At 35.0% G+C, this 13,962-nt stretch overlaps 1 protein-coding gene across 1 annotated transcript in view; it reads right to left on the reverse strand.

Moving 5' to 3' along the window:
- LOC150082140 (ras association domain-containing protein 10-like) overlaps positions 1–5,606 on the reverse strand; it is an 83,174-nt gene extending 77,568 nt beyond the window's left edge. Inside the window, exon 1 of the mRNA XM_090379127.1 lies at positions 5,288–5,606. The gene's annotated coding sequence lies outside the window, so the exon portion shown is untranslated. The remainder of the gene's footprint in view (positions 1–5,287) is intronic.
- Positions 5,607–13,962: the final 8,356 nt, after the last annotated feature.

The raw sequence follows: 13,962 nt of genomic DNA on the forward strand, positions 1-13,962 counted from the left end.
GAAACATTCCTGCGCTGAAGATGAAATAAAATGGTTGGATTTTTTTCTGTGTTAGAAGAAATGTTGGAGTATGTCCTGAACTTTACAGACTGACAGTGACACACTGTTGAGAAATGTGGGGCCACTTTGAACGTGTTGTGACACGAATTTCCCACCACCGCTAAGTATAGTTCTAAAATAATATTTTAGTTCTTCAGATGAATGAAAAGGCACGATGAATAAAAAAACCACCCTGCGTATACAAATTATATTTGCAGTGCGCTGATTGAAGAAATAATGGATCAACATAGCGGATGCGCAGAATAGAAAAATTCTCAGTTAAAGAACAGCGCATTCGTAAGTTCGCTTTTCTGATTAGCTATTTTTTTTTTGTTATCAGTTTACTAAATAAGTTCTGATTTTTTATTTTATTTTAATAATCACAGTAGATCCATGAAATACGTCTTGCATTTCAATTTTCATTAAAATCCAGGAGGAAATAAGCAAGGTATAAAAAGTTGAGTGAATGCAGTGAAGTGAATTGAATTACTTTTATGTATTATTAGTACATTAGTAATTAATTGATTAAAAATATTTAATTTAAGAAAAGTAAGAATCAAACGCGCCTAAAACGTGACTCAGTGAAGATTTACTTAACCTTTTTTTTTAATGTATATACTTTTTTTTTTTTGAGTCTTAAGCTCCGATCCACAGTAATAACTTAGCCTGCGTTGGTGTAAGAATACTAAAGCATTTGATTAAAGGATGGAAACAGCTCTCGACACGTAGTCCTTTGTATAGTAAAATAGCGTGCAATTAAGTTGTCATTTCGTGCTATTTTTGCAAACCATTAAATTCATTTATGTGTAGTAATTGTACTAATGTAGCATAAAAGGCAATAAACCCTACTTCTCACTTGCCGACTACCACAATACATTATATTAACCTTGTTAAACACGGTTACTTTATCTACATGTTAAAATGTTAGCAAGCCCATTTTCCTTGAAGAAAGAATATGTCCTTTGTGCAGTATTTTTTTGGGGAGGGGGGGCATTTCTTTAGCTCGCTGGTTGCCTTGGACACCATTGTTCTCGCCACGCGAACTGCGTAGGCTGTCAGTCAAAAAAAAAACCGTAGCACTAAAAGCGTGCTATGTTTCCATAAGCCTAACTACAATAGGCAAACTTGTTTAGCTGTGCCGCACATAATATTTGAACACCCTTAATGGCAGCAGTAGAAGACGCTACCCAAGCATTCTCTGGTGTCACTAAAGACGTTTATTTGCATAACATCTTCAAAGTAGCCGCTCTTGCTTTTCAAGTTGGCATGATGTTTACGAGTAGCATTTGATGATGTAGTTGTTGCTTGGATGATGAAACGTTCCTCTGGTCATAAAGATCTTGAACTTTTAGTCAATTAAAAGAGAAGATGACACTACCCGGAGGCACAGCGCCACCTGTGACTGCATTATTGAAACACAGACCTTTGACTTCCTTTTCGTATAAAAATTTATGTAAGCTAATTGAGGCACACCTGCCACTTTAGAAATCACGAGCGGCCTAAGAAGGCTGTCTTTGTGCTTTTAAACACGGAAATAATAATAATAAAATTTCGTCAAGTGGTGATGGAACAGATTTGGTGTTAATCCACATAGAAAACTTCAGTAGCTTCATAATTATGGAGTCTGTTTCAAGACAGAGATATATGAATTATTAAGAATTTTATTTTTCATCTGCCCAGCGTCTTGTTGTATCGTAATCTGAATCACACTCTGCAAACTGACCTGGCTAACTAGCCTGAAGTAATGTTTTTATTCCTCCCACCATACTTCCCCCTACCTTTTGTGGTAGGATCCTTCGTGTGCAGCATGCTGACGTTATCTTCTATTGTAATCAGATTCATTTAAAGCAACCATATCGTTGTCAAAGATGGCTAGTCAAACCTCCCATAAACCGGTATCACCATGTTGCGGAAGCCGATCACAAGGGACTTTGAGAACTCCTCCTTGCAATTCACCCTTCCACTCCCATTTCTTCAGACATTGACGTTTTTAATCTCTGGGTTGGGCAATTCATCAAAAAGGATGAAAGTCTGAATTAGACTATATATAGTAAACATTTGGAAAATTGTTTAAGGTTTTAAGAAAGAAAGGATTTTGACGAATATTTACAATTGTTTCATAAATACTATTAATTTTACGTAGTACATTTGTACTTACAATATTTTAATTTAAAGTTTTTTATATTTTACTTACTGAAACTTAATAAAAACTAACTTTTTTGTATTTACTTAAATCAGAGATCACAAGAGATCGCGCATGCGTGTATCGAGTCGAATAATTACACCATAATTACTGCAATTTCGGATAAAATTAATTCTACCGGTAGGGGTCACTCTTAAGTGGGAAAAAGATAAAACGTGCACTATGGAAACTAGAATTTCTATACGTGAATTCTGAAGTTCCAACCAGTTCTATAGACAAAATATTTGGGTCATCAGATAAGTTTTGTCATGGTTTCCGGGGGTGTTCATTTACAACATCAAGAAAATGTGAGAAATTAATGTTCATATAATCACAGTCATTATAAAAGAGCTTTACATGTTCTAAGTTTTGCTGATTACTATCTCCATGTCATTCAGGATAAGAAATAATAAATTATGCACATTAAACAAAAAAATCGAAACTTTTTTAAATTAGCGAAATTTTGTTGAATGGAATGTTCTATTTTATAAGGGGTGGATAAGAGATAATAGAATACAACAAAAAAATTCAGTGAAACATTTTAAATAGCCAATTAAACTTTAAATTAGCAAAATTTGTTTAATGGAATGTTCCATTTTGTAAAGGGGGGGGGGATAAGAGATAGATTATTGAATATAATATTCTACTTTATCGGGGATATTTTTCGCAGGATACCATACATCTTTGATATAGTTATTTTTCTCCCATCGTATTAAAATTGTTTTCATTCCTTCCATCTAATTTGCCAAGACGACAGTTATGATTATAGATTGATTACCAACAAATTACTTTAATTGCAATTACCAGACTATTAAATTTACATAACCGCTGACTAAATGTGGTGCATCGAAATTAAACTGGCAGCTTGGTTTCAGTTAGAACTCAATTTTATCTGCAAAGAATCTTAAGCATGTCCAAGAAAAAGAAAATTATGTTTGCTAAAGGACAATAGTAAAGGCAGATCAGTCACCTGGGCGTTATTTTTACCTACCGATACGTACACGATCCAAGCTCACGTTTCGACTCAAAGTGTAATGAATGCAGCCACATCACTAGCTAGCTCGGGGAAAAACGGAAAGCTCACGATTTCAGCATTCCTAGCAATAACCTCGTGAGTTCGCCATACCCTCAGCATCCTGGGTGGCATACCCATCTCTCGCTATTCCCCCCATCCGTTAACTGATACAAATTAGTAACCGAATAATACATTTTTTTAAAAAAAATTCATTTCATTATGTTTGTGTTGAAAATAATTTCTCTCTGAGCATGTGCACAGATTCAGATAGTTTTTAAATAAACAAATGTAATGACAAAGTTCCTCTTTCCATATTTTTCTATTGAGTATGTGATTAGGTTGTTCAGAAACTCTTTCCCATCCCTTCCACTTGAAATATATCAACATAAATAAGGGCGTGGATGTTTTGGGCTAGTTCGCATATGCAACAGGGAAAGGGCAATGGCACGCGTACAGGTCGCACGCGCCAAGCGAATGCTGTTGAGTGGATTACATCCACTATATATTTTCTCTCTACTATATACAACGAACTGATTCATTTGACTTAGGGGGGAAGGATTTTAATCCCCTCCCTTCACATCGTCCTCATTTTGTGACGACGGCCTCTGGCACGTGTTCATCCGCATCCCCTTCCGTCCACTCTTTCGCCAAGGATTAGAAAAGGTGGGCGACCTTTTCTCTCCTTAAATTCCCTCGCACGAGACTTCACTGATAGATTACACACTGCAAAGGTAAAAACCCACACTTTCGACGCTAGAGGGCGGTATTTTAGATGTAGGACAGTCATTAAGTGAGCTCGAGAGAGGCAGACGGGTTACGAGAGGTCTACGGTCGTTCATAAATTCTAAGGTAATGTACATTAGTACCGAAGTTGAGCTTTTCATCCCCCCTCAAAAAAAAACCCTCGTCTCCCTCCGTGCCGTCGTCATTATGAAATCACGCGCCAGTGACGTCATCACTCCCATCCCACCATTAGAGAAAATTAAGATGATGCAGGATATCCCCCTTGTTTGCAGAAGGTACCTTTTTTTTTTTTTGTACCTTTAACGCATGCCCTAAACCTGTTAGGTGGAAAATCAAACATTAATTTTGGTCAAGTATTCTCGAAAAATTAGTAATTATTAGAATAAACGTAATTATATAATTATAAACATATTTAGCTTAATGGTACAATTAGAGTTTAGGCAATAATTTCATCCTTCCAGTTTCATTAAATTGAAAAGGAAGTGACGAAACGTCTGTCGCATCCTACTTCCGGTTATCATATTTATCGATCTTTGCTGCTATCCTGTACAGCTTCCTTAGTAACAGGTTTCCATGGAAACTAGCACGATCTTTCTATGACTGGATATTAATGTCTCGTGTTCCATGTGTTGTTGATTAATTTGTGAGCTGACAATCAGGAACTTGATGGAATTTTATCAGTGGTTATCGAGAATTCCTTTATTTTATTTTAATTTTACGTTTGCTTTTCTAGACAAGTTGACACAAGAATTTTTTTTTGTTGTTCTATAATTTTGTCAAGGCTTTAATTTGTAGATAATTAATTGTTTTGTTTTTCCAGATGATAGAATGGGGTTAGAATGTGTGTGTAATGATTATATGTTCAAAGTAGATCACAGTGATTATCTTGAAGGAGCGGTAGCTCTAATTGCAAGGCGTGAGGATGCAGTGTGTGCCACTCAAGGAGAAACTAGTAAAAATTGGGTTTGTAGATTTTCGTATTGCTACACTCTTAATTGGATAGTTGGTGGCATAGATGACTAGAAATGGAGCTTTTCTAGATTGCCACGCAGTCGATTTTGTTTGGAAACTTAAAACGGGGTTGAAAGCGGTTGAAAGGGAAAAACAAAAATAAGGAGGTAGAGGCGAAACGAAAGAAAGATAAGAAAAAGGCTGAAAATAAAAAGAAAGATAAAATAAAAGAAGAGAAAAACAGAAGGAATGTAACCGCATGATTGATGCTTTGTCGGCATACCAAAATTAATTTTTCCATTCGTCGCTATTCTTTTATGATTTTGAATTTGAACAAAACAGATTAATCTTCTTACCTGTTGGGCCGCACGTGACCCGACGCATACATTGCTGTTTGGGCACGAAGTCAGAACAAAACCCCCTGATGGTATACGAGTTCTTGATGAAATGGTTAAATATCTAATAAGGCATTCACTACTACACACGTAGCCATGACTGCACTCGTTAAAACTCGGGCTATTCTCTGGGCGCGTGTCTTTGTTACACTACATCAGCAAGGTCAAGGCGAGGGTAGTGAAAATTCTTTGCCACCCATATCATTTCCTCGCCCACACTTTGCCAACCACACCTAGTACATCCAGACGAAAACCGTTGTGGTGACCCAGGCGTATGAACGAATGAATTCTCTTTTGCAAACATACCGATGAATCAACAACAATGAAATCTGGCGTCACGTGATCGATTTCAAGGATGAAATTAACAACTTCGCTGTGCCAGCAGACGCTCAAGTTATCGTCAGGTTGATGAATAACGTTTGCCGCGGACACTGTTTATCGCTGCTACCATAGCAACGGATACCATACAGCTATCGGGGAAATAGGGCTAGAGGAAGTAAATCTGTTAATACCACGAGCCAGATGATTTTATTCTCTCTCTCTCTCTCTCTCTCTTATTCAGTAATCCCGTCCCAGGTCAGCTCTAAATTTCTTTCTATTTTTAGTTAATTCGGTTACAAGACATGGAAAATTTTTAAATACCATATTTGAACACAAAATTCTGCCCAATGAGAAATTCCCTTTTATTTGTTTATGACAGAATGTTTTGATTTATGAGATGCTTCATAAAGAGATGCTTCATAAAGTCTAGAATGACTTTAAAAATTCATAATTCGTAAACAAATAACGTGATTCTTTCTTATTTTCGTATACATGACAAAATACAGTTTCCATGATGACTGTCGGGGTAAATTTGTGGTAACAAGACGCAAATCTTATCTAAATCTAATCTAAATCTTTACATATAAAAAGATGCAATACGTCGAGGGGTGTTTTGCGTTCCAGTGAACTCTTTATCATCTGTCTATCTTATTTTCAGGCTTGTAAAGAGTTTCTTAGCTTTGAGAAGTCGAAAAATAACATGGTGCATGTTTCGAAATAAATTACATTCTTTAGTAATGAATTTCTTTTAATGTTTTAAAACTTCTTTTAATAAACATGCTCCGAATTGAAGACTTCTTACCCTTCATTCTATTTCTGTAACGTATTCTTGCGTTATTTATTTATTTACACAAACATAGATCTGGTTAAAGAACTCAATTATAAATCACGTTTTTCACTGAAATATTTATTAATTTATCAAATTCGTTAATCTTAAGGTATAATAAAATTAAAAGACAATAAAATTGGAATACATTAATATATAAATTTATTTTAATAATACATTACAATTATTTTAAAAAAATAATTATAAGACAAGAGTGAAACTATACCGTATGTATCTTAAGAATTTCGTAAGTTACTTCTACACTGCCTGGCTACTTTAATAGGACCATGAGATAACAGCTGATCTGGTGTCATGGATTCAACATGATTAAGTAGTTGGTCAAGCGTCAGAATGCAATAGCACATGCGTTTGATTGAGCCGTGGTTCAAGCTCACATGACTGCTAAATACGGTTAACGATCGTATTTGATGTTTAAGTGATTGATTAATCTGAAGTCTTCCCAGTATCTACAATAGTTGACCGGTAGACAACAGGATGGTTACATTGTATAATCATTAATGCATAGGTAGTACAAAGCTTTATGGACATGATCGGAATTGTGTACAAGCCCTCTCCTGTGGTTCAAAAATAATAATATTAAAAATTATACATTCATGCCCATGAACTATTCTCAAACAACACAGGTGGTATTGTATGGTACATTATTTTGTTGGGTCTGTACTAAATGGAACTGTCACCAAAGGTCCAAGGTCATACCATGAGAAATAGCCACACCTTAACCCTCTTGAAATCGGTCAACTCGGTTCTAACTTGTGTCCATGTGTACCGTCCATGTGTAACACAGTCCATGTGTACCGTTTTCAGCCATTTGTTTATCCAGCAAGTACCAATGAACTATGAAAACAGGGGTATCCAGATACTTTTTGAACGGTGGCGTACATGGTTTAAGAAATGAACAAAAGATAGATACAAGGTATTAGTCACACAGTAACACTAATAGAGATGCAGCAATCTTCAAATAGCATAATGATCGTTGATATCTCTGTGTGAATTGCATGGTCACAGAGTAAAGTTACAGTTTACGGGTGATCCATGGTAATCGACTAATGTATCCATGATACTAAGAACAGGCGAGATGCACTCGTTGCCAAAATCTGCAAGGATCAGAGGAGACACCTAACCTGAAGTTGTATCATGACGGGAGATCCTGGGGAATGGGATTGCCCATGATCTCCCATCGGTGGCTAACCGTTGAGAACATTCCTGTTTATTGCGGAGCGAAGTTGCCTCCACCTGTATGCAGAGTGAGCTTGTTTTGAAAAGGAGATCTTTAAGTGAGGTACTTGGATTAGACAGGTATTGATCTGCCAGTGCAATTCTATTATTGTGGGCAATCTGTGCGGTTACTGATCTCAGTCGTAGAATTTCCAAAAATCAGTTTGGTTCTTAGATGGTACAATCATTTTGGTTGTGACTGCATGCGCAATGCTTTGGTCATGGCTACTGCTCTTTGCTCTGAATGGTTATGTAATTTGCTAAAGACATTCCTGGAATTACTATAAAATTAGGTACATTTTTTCCCCCGTTTTTCCCTTATCCATTATAACTGCTTAGTAAGTTTTATTGATCAGCAGTGTCCCTGAATCCTAAGGGCCCTCTCTGTGTTTAAATCAATACCACTTTTATTAAAAAGTTCTTTTAGCCATTTATGGCAGATCAAAGATGAAATAGTTCATAAGCCTTCCAGAACCCGAAAGTCTGGAATTAATCAACAAGACTGTTTTCATCCTGTATTTGTGTAATTTAATTTTATGTAAATATAATGATTATTTTACATAAAATTAAGAAAAAAATACTTCTTAAATATTTATTAAAAATACTGTAAGTAAATTTTAAGTTATTTATTCTTTCGAATGCGTTCCTTAACTTTTGAACAGCAGTGTGTGTGTGTGTGTCTATGTACGGGTTTGTATTATTCTCTACCTTTCAACATACGTCAAAATTGTTAGAATTGTATAGAACAATAGTGTCACTTCATAGTAAACAGTTCTAGGAATTCATCGCTTTATTTTTTTTTACTCGACACACAAACACACATACTCTTGAAACGGTGGTGATTGCAGGAATTATGGGTAATGTTCATTTTCAAGGCCGGACCGACCACAGAGCAGTTGATTGGTAGTATAATTGAGAGCCACACAAGTGGAAAGGAAACTGGGTAAGTCTTAACAACGGGGAAAAAGAAAAAAAAAACAAAAAAATAACAGCTGTGAATAAAAGAATGCCACTAATGATGGCTATTAGACTTGGCTTCAGACAATTGACAACACCTGCAAGAAAAGCAGAGGAAGTCACCATTTAATGTAGATTTGTAGACACATTTAGCTGTTTGGAAAGGGAGTAAAATCGGTATAGAAAAAAAACGAAAAACACTAAAAAAATCTGTTTATTTGTCTGTGTTTTACAGCTACAAGAAATGTTCGTTTATAGAAAACCCATTAGGTGTCGCTTCTGCTTCCTATCTAAGACCTCAGGCCAATATTTAAAAAAAAAAAAGGAGCTCTTGTGGATTTTCCCAAAGGTGAGGCAATTGTAAGTTCATCCTTTTAAAACAAAGCACACCCGTTCTGCTCAGAGAAAAAACAAAATATTTTTCAACATGCCGCCTACTTCAGACATGACACCACCCTTTTGAACAGCTAATCAACAATAGAAGCACAATGAAGGATTCCCCCAAAGGTTAGAATAGACTAGATGGAAGACGCCTAGTCACTGTCCTCAGAGTTGCACATTTACTCTTTTATTTCGAGAATAATTAGCATTAAAATAACGTCGAAAACTTCTAATTACTTACAAGCATTGAATAAAAACCGCATTACATGAAAAAGAAGAAGAAAAGTTGTTTGAAAATATCCGGTTCCCAAAGTCTAGCAATTATAGAAAAATGTGCATAATCGATTATAATTTGCAATTGTAATGATTTGAAATAATCGAATGATTTTCCATAATTGAACGAATCATTCGAATGATTTGCCACATTTGAAAGATTCATTCCAATGATTTTTCACGATTGAATTATATCATTTGGTTATTTCTTTCGAATTATATGGGTTCGTTATTTCATTCGATTATTGAAATCTCTCGATTACTAAATAACCCCTGATTTTTTGTACAATACATAAAAATTCATTTGGTAAATGTCAAAAATTGTTTTCAATTATCAGTAAGTGGACTGTCGCTAAACATGTCGAGTTCCAGGCACATTCGAGGGTTGTTGAAAGGAGATCGGGGTACCATCTGTGGCTGTTTAAAAGGCACTCATTTATCCTCCCAATCTCAGCCAAGGGGGCAATAAACGAGGCATTTGTTTCAAATAAGGAAAAGTATTTGGTACCTCGAACGTGCCCTGCAAGAGATATTAGCAGTCGGAATCCGTCATTGTCAACCATGGCAGAGATTGCCAAGAGAAAAAAATTCTATAAGGAGTTGGAAGTGGTTCTTGTGACCGCGTACGGTTCTGATTTATAGGGCCCGAAAATGCATTCCTCTGAGCGCTATGTTCACGCATTGTTAAACAGGTTTAACTTACAACTGTACCAGGGGGGGGGTTAACTCTAAGGGTGTTCTTGACCCCTGAATCGATTCGAGGGAAGAGAGAGGGATATATATATATAAAAAAAGAAGCTTCGCACGTTCCCTTAAGTGTTTATCGTGGTTTTTTAGATAATCGTGATTTCCTTCGTCTCTTCCCCCCACTTTTCACCTAAGATACGTCATGTGATGGCACTTTGCCAAGTTCATGGTGAATTCTGCCAAACAAGACTGATCATAAATCATTGGGAAGTTCATATTTCTCAGAAATTATTGCAATAACAAACGTGGAAAAACCCTTATAAATTTTAATATAATTCTAAACAGATCGATAAAGTTCGTTAATAAATCAATTGATCTATTAATTGGCTCTAATTTATTCCAGTAGTGTTTTTGGACACCACCATTAGACAAGTTTGACAACAATCGTGAGGGAAATTTTAGAATGATTCTACCGCCATCTAGCGGCCTAAATCGAGATTTGTTTGAATTAGAAAAAAAAGAAAAAAAGAAGAAAACTCTAGATCCAAAAAAATTTACATTTATAGTTTTTTTTCTTCTTATAAAATAAAAACATTATTTTAAATACTGTTTTTTTAAGAAGGAATTTACAATAAATTTACAAGGAATTTAATTGACAATTTAATCGACTTTTTTTGTTCCAATGTTCGTGCCTATATAAATATATAATCTTTATACCATTAACGAGGCGCCACCTAGTGAGCATTTTGTTTTTGTATATTGACAAGGTAGTTTTTTTTTTTACAGACCATTCAGGGTGTGGGGGGAGTGGGTGTATTATAACCATCCCCGCACACTCTCGTTTAAAGATTAGGGTTCGGTCTACGATCATTTTGGAGTGTTAGTAATCGGAATCGTGATGAAAGATTCAGGGATATATATATAAAGACGTGTGATGCTCATTAGCTTGGTTTATACCCTTGTAGATACGATTAGAAAGAGCCTGCGCTTTTATACTAGTAATGCTACGTTCTTCCTCTAATTAGCTCCTATAAAATAATCATTACACCGCAAGCAAGGATCTAGTAAGTTATAAATCAAGATGAAAAATGGTTGGAGCGTAGCCTTCTCTGGTATGTGCTGATTTTTCACCAGAGTGCCCATTATCATCACGAAAAGCAAAGATCTAAGTGGCCATCTTCATACAAGCCAAGACGATCATAATAACTCAATTAGTGCAGAGCCAATGGTAATTAATCACCGGTCAATTTACATAGGAAATCCATGAGTCATTTGGAGCTAAGCCTATTTTGTGTGTCTCCGATTTTTCACACACCTCTAGCTCATGCGTCCCAGAGACTTATTCATGCATTCTTTTACCGGCTATATCTTACCCTGTTTTGTATTTATGAACTCTCTTTCCCCCCCATACACCCCACCAATCCCTTGTAAAAAAAGCTCTTCTCATTGGAGCCGTCAGATCCAGGAACTTATCATAAATTATTATTCAAAAACATTATGTAGAGGGCCCCGTGGTTTTAACGATGCTTAGGTCTCGCAAGGGTGGTGATGTTCAGCTTGTACGCTGAAGGTTAGTTTTTTTTTTTTTAAGTCATATGTTTGTTTGTTTGTTTGCTGGTGTGTGTGTGCTTCGGAGATTCCAAGTTGGGTTTACACTTTTTTTATTTATCTATTTATTTTTATTTAGCTTGCCTTGTGTTCTTCAACCGACCCTTGTATCCCTTCGATACAGAGGTAAATACCCGGCTGAAATAGGAAGCGAAGAAACTAAGGTGTGATAACAACCTGTTTTTATTGATCAGAAGGGCGTACGTTTCTTAGCTGAACAGAACAATGACACCATTGAACATGCGTAAAAAGATAGATAGATAGATAGAGCGAGAGAGAAGATGAGGAAATTTGAACTTAAAATAAATTTTTGGTTTCTTTAATTTTCGGAGGTTTAATAGTCGATAAAATAAATTTTAAATAATTCGATTTATTTTATGATTCAAGAATAAAATTAAATCAAATATAATTTTATAGTTCCATACAATTTTACATTAAAAAAAAATATATATAATTTTACTATTATTATACAAATTATCTACAATTTTATGCAATTTAGATACAATAGAATTTTTAACTTAAAATAAATTTTTTACTTCTTTTAATTTTAGAAGTTTAATAGTCGATAAAATAAATTTTAAATAATTCGAATTATTTTATGATTCAAGAATAAAATGAATCAAATATAATTTTATATTAAAAAAATATATATATATAATTTTACAATTACTTTACAAATTAGTGTAGTCACATTTATTAGCTTTGTCTATATGTGATTTATAATAAGCGATTTTTTTTAATATAAATTTTGTTTATATTAAAAAAATATTTATTTATTTATTCCGGGTCCTAATAAATAACTTTATTTTTTATGATAGTCTCTTTGATGAATGTTTGGTAGATCTTATCAAAAAGCGACACCTAGTGGTCAAGTTGAATTGAGCATGAGTGAAATCAGAGAAATGGACGAGTGAATCATTCTCGCGAGCGATGACATAACAATTGGATCACGTGGGATGAGTTGTAAGTTAGAGTCAAACTTTTTCTGTAGAGGGCGTGTTGGTGACCATAAGGTTAAAGGTGTGGGTGAAATAGCCGAATAAGAGAGAGTGATATATGAGCAATTGTAGCTGTGTGGGTGAAGCAAAGATAACGCATCAAATTGCAGATAAAATAGTAACAAAAACAAGCTAACAAACAGAAGAGTTTATTTAATAGATTTAAAATTAAATAAAAGTATTGAAAGTTTATGTTTTTTCTCACCTGTCTTAAAATTTTCAGACTTCGACCTTCCAGGGTCATTCTCGCCAGTGGTTCCGCATTTTTTTTTTTTTTTTGTTTTTTGTTTGTTCCGCACTCACCACAGTTAATATATATTCTAGCACTTTTTAATTACAATTCACTGCAGATGTACGTGATTGTTTAGCGTGTTTAAAAGCGAGCAAACCATTTTAATCATGCATGTCTTGTTCGCTACGTGAGGAACAATGCTTTGCTTATCTATAGCAAGTAATTGGACACCTGCCTTTTTCAAATAGAAGCCACAATAAGGGGCGTTAGTCCTCAGTGCTGACAGTTAACCGGGCAAGAATCCTTACCCCCCATCACAATAAACCCAAAACGAAAAGGGGGTAACTACATCGTGTGCGGTAGAAGGGTTATTGCGCGAATAATTCTAAATCTGCCATTTAAGGGACGGGTAATAAGTGAGAATAAAAAAAAAAAAAAAAAAAGGAACAAAAAAGGCAAGATTTATGCCCGGAATGTCAAAACACAGTTTCTTAGACTAACAGGCTTAAGGTATAAAGCTACCTCCCCGCCTAAAGAATTTATTGATTGGATTCTAATAGGGGTGTTCAGTCTAATTAATAAAAGTGTAGGCTCGCTGATTATAGATAACATATTTCTCTAATTAGATGATAAAACGTAATATTTTTTATTATTATTATTATTTTAAATGTCAATCATACGTTTTTGCTTAGAAATTGACTTTGAAGTCAATAATATAAATTTTTACCTTCAGATGATTGTTGCATTAATTTTTTTAACTTCAGATGATTGTTGCATTAATTTTTTTTTAACTTCAGATGATTGTTGCCCTAAATTTTTAATTTCAGATGATTGTTGCATTCCCATCCAGAAATCTACATTTAAATTAAACAATGATGATTGTTGCGAATCTTCTGCTTTTAAAACTCTCGTCTGCAGACTATCTCCCGCACAAACATACATATAATGAATTTCTTTTCTTATTAAGATTGACCATGACTAAAGAAAAATTATATGAGTGGTAGTATCTTGGCTCACACACCTTTCTAACGCTAACAGATGTATCTTTCCTATATACTACGTCAACGGAACATTGTATCTCCCTCTTTCTCTCTCTACTCCCACCTATTATTTGAAA

Source organism: Mastigoproctus giganteus, chromosome 8 (genome assembly GCF_048544385.1).
Source record: "Mastigoproctus giganteus isolate SK-2022 chromosome 8, ASM4854438v1, whole genome shotgun sequence".
NCBI classification, from domain to species: domain Eukaryota; kingdom Metazoa; phylum Arthropoda; class Arachnida; order Uropygi; family Thelyphonidae; genus Mastigoproctus; species Mastigoproctus giganteus.